The 7,928-nt window shown below is 33.7% G+C and overlaps 1 pseudogene; it reads left to right on the top strand.

Annotated features, from left to right (window-relative positions):
- The first annotated feature begins 6,612 nt into the window (after positions 1-6,612).
- LOC149152838 (ferredoxin--nitrite reductase, chloroplastic pseudogene) lies at positions 6,613-7,440 on the top strand (annotated as a pseudogene).
- The last annotated feature ends 488 nt before the right edge of the window (positions 7,441-7,928 follow it).

Consider the following 7,928-nt stretch of genomic DNA (forward strand, 5'->3'; position numbering starts at 1 on the left):
CTCCTGCTTATAAATCAGGTGCTCTTCCATTGAGCTAGCACCCTTTAAAGATTTAGACTTTTAAAAATTAGACCTTGAAACTTCACAAATTGTAAATTCTACAACTTTCAATAAATTAAAGTCTTGACAATATTTTACTAAACAAGCAAAGAAGCATCAAAGTTGCAGGTCCCTACCTAATGTTTATGGTATTTATGAAAAGAGGGTGGAGGGAAAAATAGTTATGAAAAGAATCAATATGTTCAGTTGAATACTCAATTAGAAGTGAAAATGTGAAGACAATTGTAATCTATAAATGACCTATAACTAGCAAATGCACCAAATATTGAAAAGAAAATGCCATAAGTGGATAGCATATGGAAGAAGAGAATTGATGAAGACAGATGCAATACGTTATAGGTTGAGTGAAAGAAAAATATCAATGCTGTTGTTGTTTGGTGTTTAGATATGTGAATGATATCTAAAATTCTGTGCAAATGTAACACAGATTTTCGGAAACCATAAATGATATATATATATATATATATATCCCCTTCACATAAACCAACATGCAATTTGGAATTTCACAAGTCCGCACTCAAAACATGACAACGACCAACAAATAAAAAAAATTGACTTGGACAAAAAGCAATATCTTCACCTTCATTCTTGAATTGCTCCTGTTTATTTGAATTTGAATTGTAACATTCTTTATCTAATAGGGAATCAAAATCATCACTAGTATTAAATTCATCCAACACAGAGTTTGGATATCCCATTGACATCTGCATTTTTGTTGCCATGCTTGAAAACCACGGAGTTTCCTATTGATAGTGGAATAAGATGTGTGCCTGTTTCTCAAGAACACATTCCTTATTAACCATTTTTACTTGACAAAAACTAAAGAGACAACATAATATCGGCGTACACAAAATCCCCTATTGAAATATAATCATAACTTAGCTAAGAAGTCTAAAAGATGTTCTTAATTAATAAACCTTGTGTTTGGAAATTTTATTTCTTTAGATTTAAAAAGGACTATGTTGTACAACGCTTCTGTCCATTTATCCAGACAATTATATCATAGCATATGTCACACAGTAGTAATCTACAGTACCTAAAGTAAAAAGACAAATTTGCTCAAGGAAATAGCTTTATAAAAGAGCTTGAAAACTATAATTTTGTCATCAAATATTTAATTAGTTTAACAACAAACTAGTTGGAGTCTGAAAATCAAAATCATTCATAAGAAATGAGAGGACAATGGCCAAAGTCGTTATTCATACAAACAAAGCTAGAGTCATTATTTTCATTGCAGATAACTGAAATTTGGGTAGTGGTTTAACAGTTAGAGCTTATTTGCGGGGAGAACTCGTTAATACCATCATTTCTTTCCATGGTCTATTGTGTCTCTAAATCCAGATCAGATAGCTTGTTATTCTCAAGTTCTACCTTTCAAGTACTAATTTCTAGCTCACCCTTTAAAACACAATTCTACCACTCCATTAAAAAGGTAAACAAATTTTTGTTTCAAGTTTTCAAGTTGGGAGTAATTAATGAAGTGAAGTGAATGTTTAATTAAGTCATGTCTTTTTATGGTTACATAAAGGTGGTTGTGTAGCTTATGTCTCTCACATGAGGCATAAAATTTATCAAATATTGATTTCATCTACTTTGTCTCTACTACTGTTCTAAAATGGTTATTGGCAAAAGCATATTGTTGAAACTAGAGTTGTTTGTATTTTATAACTAATGATTTTATCCCTTGGATTTTACATATTAATTTCGGTGGTTTTTTTATAAATACATCATATTTTACACCTCACCTCATGGGCCTAGCAATATAGTAATGTCAAACTTACAAAAGAAAAGGTTTTAAAAATCAAAAAACAAAAAGAATGGTTGTTTCAACGTATCTAATATGGTATACCATTACAAAATTAATGTATTCAATAGGCTCCATATTTAATGACCAATTTAAAGATAACAGGAAAAAAAAATCAACATTAACCTATTCAGCATTATTCTTACTAGAAATTAAATCCCAACCATGTAATTGTTATAAACACTCTCGAAGTCAGCATAAAGAAAAACATTTCAAATTAGAGGAGAACATGCAAAAGTGGAGAGTGGTACCATCAAAGGTTGTGTCTGGTACACGACATACAAATTCCTTGAAATAATTTGCAATAAACATACGTTGATTATCTTGGCCTCCTACCTCTGAATGGAAAGTTCCCCATGGCCTACCTAGATGCATTTTTCCTTTGCCCGCAATTTAAAAAGACGAAGCCTGAGTCTTCTGACGCATACATACTCTTTTGAGCCGTAAATGCACCATGAATTTTAGGAATGGCATGTAGCTGGCATTTCTGCCGCCAACAAAAAAAATGTATTATTATTAATGAGCACCAAGCGATATTGAAACAAAAAAAAAAGAAATCGAAAGACAAATTTTCCATTGCCTGATAGAGAGATTTTCCATTGCCACATACTAAGTCGATAGCACCCTCAATGTAATAGTTTTGAAAATAATGCCTCCCACTGTCGTCTAACAAGGTGTCCTGATATCCCAGAAATATGCAATTGTAAAACGCAGTGCAACTATCTCCTGAAACCCTCAACGCCACACAACTTGATCGTCTGCACTCTCATCACCCGGACCATATGAATTCTGCACAACTCTATTTTTTTAACGTAAAGTCATCTCATGATTTACTATGATTATAACTAACTACTCTATGGTATCAACTTATACTAGGGATCCCAATGTTTTTCTAGCCAACTTATACTAAGGAGCATCGTCGCCTCATAGTAAGTGGATGGATAGATCAACTAGCCATCCTTTCTCACTCAGATACTAGGGATCCCAATGTTTTTCTGATTCTTGCATTAAATTTTAATTTTGTATGTTCAGATATTAATAGTTTGAATGTTGGATCAGAAAACCACATTGTTACACATGGAAATCCAACTAAATATTACAATGATAATGATCGTGTGTAGATTAGCGCTCTTTCAAAAATTAATATGAGAAAAAAATAAAACACTTCTTAAATTACTCCTTTTGTTTTGCAATATTTATGCCGATAGGCATTCTTTTTTAATCAGTTCAATTTCTAGTTTCGTCTCCCCATTTCATCTGCTTATAACATCTGCCATATGCTCTTTTACCAGATTAAATGACATCTATTTGATTTAATTTAACGGTGGCGCCATTCTCCGCATGCAGTGGCACAACTGGAGCATCAGGCGTAGGATGTTGTGAAAGAGTTCCTGACATAGAAAGGGTCTTTTTGAAATCAATTTTCTTATCAAACCGTCTCTTTGATTGATTGAAACGACCCAAATTGCATAGGAAACACCCAATTAATTCAAGAATTCTTCGTACAAGGTTCTCACAACGTCAATTAAAACACCCCCACACTTAATAAAATAAAACTTCATAATAAATATATAAATCAATATGATCCAAACGGTCCATGGAAAGTGTGGTAACTGCAATTTTCACCTTTATTAGGATTGCAGTGATTACAAAATAATATTCAAGCCATTTCGAGCAATAAAATAAAAATAATTTCAAAAAGTAAATTAATTTTTTTTATAATGTATAAATTGAAAAATATATTTTAATTTTTGGTCAAACACCAAATTAATTTGCTGTCAACCCATTATTGATTGGTGAATATTCGAATTCAAGTGGACATTTAGGGATTAATAAGTGATTACAAAACCACCCATTAGGCACAACGAATAAACCACGCGGATAAAATATTATTAGCAGTAGGTACCCTCCCAAGTGCCAATCAGAACATGGATGCCTAATAAACCTGGAGTTACTTTTGAGACGTGAAAATCAAAACGACTTCAAACTATGAGGGTGCAGTTATCTTACTAGACAGATTGAATGGCTATAGATGTTGTATGCCAGAGTTCAAGCATTTGTGGCAGCGCAATTTCTTGAATGCATTATATACTTCCCAGTTACAACCAAGCATTAAAACAATTCAAACATTATGCAAATGTTTGGTGTTGGGCCAATTAGCATCACATTGATTTGCATGAATATTGAGATCATTTGAATTAGGAAGTGAGTATATCAGCGATACCTAGACATATCCGTGAGATTTGAATGCACTCCAACCCATATGATTGCACAATGAAGTAATGAATAGAGATATAGATCTAGTCGTTGAGAATTTGGTTTAGAAAGTGTGATTAGATTTATTTCAATGCAAGAATGTGGAGCCTTAAAAATGCTCTGATGAGTTCATTCAATGAAAGCCATTACACATTAGTAATAGTTTCAATAAATTCTAGAAGTCACGCGAGATTTTGTCTTCTATGAAGACTGAGTTCAGGTTCCAAAACCACACTAGATTGGTCTTAAGGTAATTGATTGCACTCTACTTCTCAGACCCATCCACATTATAAGGATCAATCATTGATTTGTTATTTCTAGATAAAGGATAGAAGGCCAATTCCAAATTTGATAGGTTTTGTATTCTTTATAACATATGGAAAGACGGTTTTATATCTCATTGCATGAGGAATAAAATTTCAAGCCCATGACCACAAGAATTGAGAGCCAAATTGTCTTTGTGATAGAGAGATTTGGTGTTTGGCCTCTAATTTTTTATAACCTTCGAACCACCATTCATTTGTCTTTGCAACCAATTTCTATAGCTCTACAATCATAGTCTGTGAATATTTGATGCACACATGCTACAACCATGGTTTGGTGTATATAACCTACTATGTTGATTTTAACATCAATTCCAATCAACACAAATTCCTATACAAACTTCATCCTCAATTACAATTGTATATACTCATTGGATACTAATTTCTACTTTTGTTTCGATGAATCAAGTCGATATGCATCAATGTTGAACTCAATTTTAAAATTTGTGATGTGTTGGACAGAGGCTTCATCATTGGTTCCATATAAACGATGAACTAGGTAGAATTTACATCGTCAAGTTAGATGAATAGCTCACTGCACAGAGAAAAGTTCCCCAAACTCGACCTCGAACATAATTCCTTTTCCCTATTCCATAAAACACAATACTTTAATGTTGCACTTCCATTTGGATGTGATTCGACCCAATTTTGCTTACAATTGACAGGTTGAATGGATAATATGTATTATGCAATTAACACCATACATTGGCACATTAATGCAGAGACATTGAACTCATAAAACTGGGAATAAAATATACCAATTTCATTAATCCAAACTTTGTACAAGAATTTTGTAAATTAATAATTAATATATGGATGAATTACATGTAAATTTTTTGGAATCCTTATGCTTATTATAGATTCATAGAATATCCTTAAATATGAAGAATAAGAGAGAGGGGTCAATTATTTGATCTCTTGACTTTCAAATTTCAGGATATTTCTGGAATCCGGAGTCAACATAAATTCAGCACAATTATTTTAATGTTACTCTGCTCAGGCCACCTCTACCTCACCTTCAAACGTAGTTGTCACCCACAACAAAGTCATAAGCAATGAGCATACCTGATGCAACAAAACGTGTTCATAGCGAAACACAGATTTGTAAATTGATCATAGGCTGAAAGAACAAATTCTAGGATATCCAAGGTGAATGTTCTCTACAGATTACTTACACATAATCATGTATCAAATCCACCTGCGTCAAGAGCTGTGAGGCTTCAAATAGAAAAAGGTCAAGCTTTCAATGTGTGTCCAAGTCCATTGTTGCATCTCAGATTCGCAACCAAATTTGACGGCCTCAATTCTGATGATAGTAATGACATGGCCAAAGTGTTGGAGAAACTGTGCGGCTGTACTAGAAGAAATCAATCACATATTTGCTAGATCAAATAAACTATCTGAGAACCAAGAACCATTAACCAATCATCAATATGCACTGAGATCTCCTCGATCTAAATCCTCACCCTTAAATTATGTTTAAAATGATAGATCTGGGCCACAAGACACATAATGTAGAAATATTCATACAAAAATTAGGTTTTGGAAATTTGATTTGGTCATAGAAGGAACATATTGTCGTATAAGGTATGGATCATTAGATTCAACAAGGGTGTTGATTGATTTCCAAATGTCAAGCATTACTCAGCACCATTATTAACAGAGTACATGTCTGCAATATTTTTCCTTTCAAAAGGAAAGTTTTGTCTTGGATTCCTTTTGTGGTCATTGGATTCCTTTGTTATAATTAATGATTTTGAATGCAAATGATTCCTTAAATACTCACCAATCTGTTTCAAAATGCCTGGATCAAACCCAACCCTTTTTTAATAATAAATGAGAACTCTGGCATCGATCTATAGATCCATTCGAGTACCATTTGCTTGGACACTATACCCTTCTATTTTATCTTTTAACAATTGCCATAGAGCATTTCCATGATGTCATTCAAGATTGTGGAAAACTATCATGTTATATGCTATATGCCATCTGTTTTGTCATTTTAATTGTTGTGATAGCATGGGATATAAAGGAAAGAGTTTGGGACAACATATTATTTCTATAACATTTTTATTTTTTGAAATAGGATTTTCCAAAGCAGCTAATTTTTTATGGATCATAAGCAACTAATTTTTGATGGATTTTCCAAAGCAGCTAATTTACAGCAAAATGTCTTTCAAATTCAAAGCTCAACTGATCAAGGAAATTATTGCGTTTAGGAACTTCAATTTCAAAGTTCCACTTAATGTAATTGTTTTTAGAAATTATGGAAAATGTCTTGCACTTCAACCATGGATATATGGTTGAAGTGTCTAATGAAATAATTGGAGTGTATTCATTCATGGAGATGATTACTATGTGCAGATTAAGTTAGAAAGGGAGCCCATGAAATTTTTCATGGATAATGAGATTGAAGAATTGCAAAGAAGCCCTTGGCTGAAATTGAGAGTGAGAAGGTTAATAAGGACGATATAGATGTACGCCTGAAGTGGTTGGATCTCTTTCACCGAAGAAAGCATCAATGTAGGTGCCCTAATTCAATTCCTCTAGGCTATGCCTTCCCCTGAAGTTTTGAGTTTTTTTTGTTATTTGATCACTATGAGCCGAACGATTTTTGGTTCTTTGTTGGTTTTTGAAGATGGGAGATTCATGATGACACTTAAGATTCTGAATGGAGTGACTACCAGTCTCCAAACTCGATTTTTGGCAAGCATGATTGAAAAATATGGAGCAGAGGGATGCACAGATATAACGACTCGGCATAATTGGCAGATTCATGGAGTTATGCTGGATGAAGTACCTACCATATTGAAAGGGCTGAAGGAGGTTGGACTGTCAAGCTTGCAGAGTGGAATGGACAACGTTAGAAACCCTGTGGGCAATTATTTAGCAGGGATTGATGTTGATGAAATCATTGACACAAGGCCATATACAAAGGTTCTGACTGACTACATTGTCAACAATGGCAAGGGGAATCCATCCATAACCAACCTGTGAGTGCTAAAGTAGATTTTGTTGGTACCATTCATTTTGGATGTTGAATTAAATTGTGTAATGGTTAGCTTCTTTTCATTTTGTTTTGGGAAATAAACAAATCTTTTCTAGAGAAATAGGTATATTTTTTTTGAGTTCAGGACAATGTTACATAGGGATCTCTTTTTTTGAAACTTTTGTTGGTGAGTCTCCAAATTTGCAGATGCGCGTGAAGGAAAAGGAATAAGATCAGGTCAGGCAGTGCTGGATTTGCGAAGCTCTGTTTCCACATCCATAGCTTGGTCGTACATTATAGTCCATTACGCTCTATTCCAAACAAAATAACACTCCATTAAACCTTGCGTCACATTCTATTCAAATTTGTTCTCTTCCAACTACATTTACCACATTTACCAGCTAACTTATGAATACATCAAGACAATATTCAAGAATCACTCTAGGTGCTGCAAGAAAAAGAGGTTGGTCTATTCAAGGCCTCGTCAACTCTTCTC

This window comes from Pinus tabuliformis, chromosome 9, assembly GCF_031772625.1.
Source record: "Pinus tabuliformis cultivar Carrire ecotype Pingquan chromosome 9, CPIR1, whole genome shotgun sequence".
Classification (NCBI taxonomy): domain Eukaryota; kingdom Viridiplantae; phylum Streptophyta; class Pinopsida; order Pinales; family Pinaceae; genus Pinus; species Pinus tabuliformis.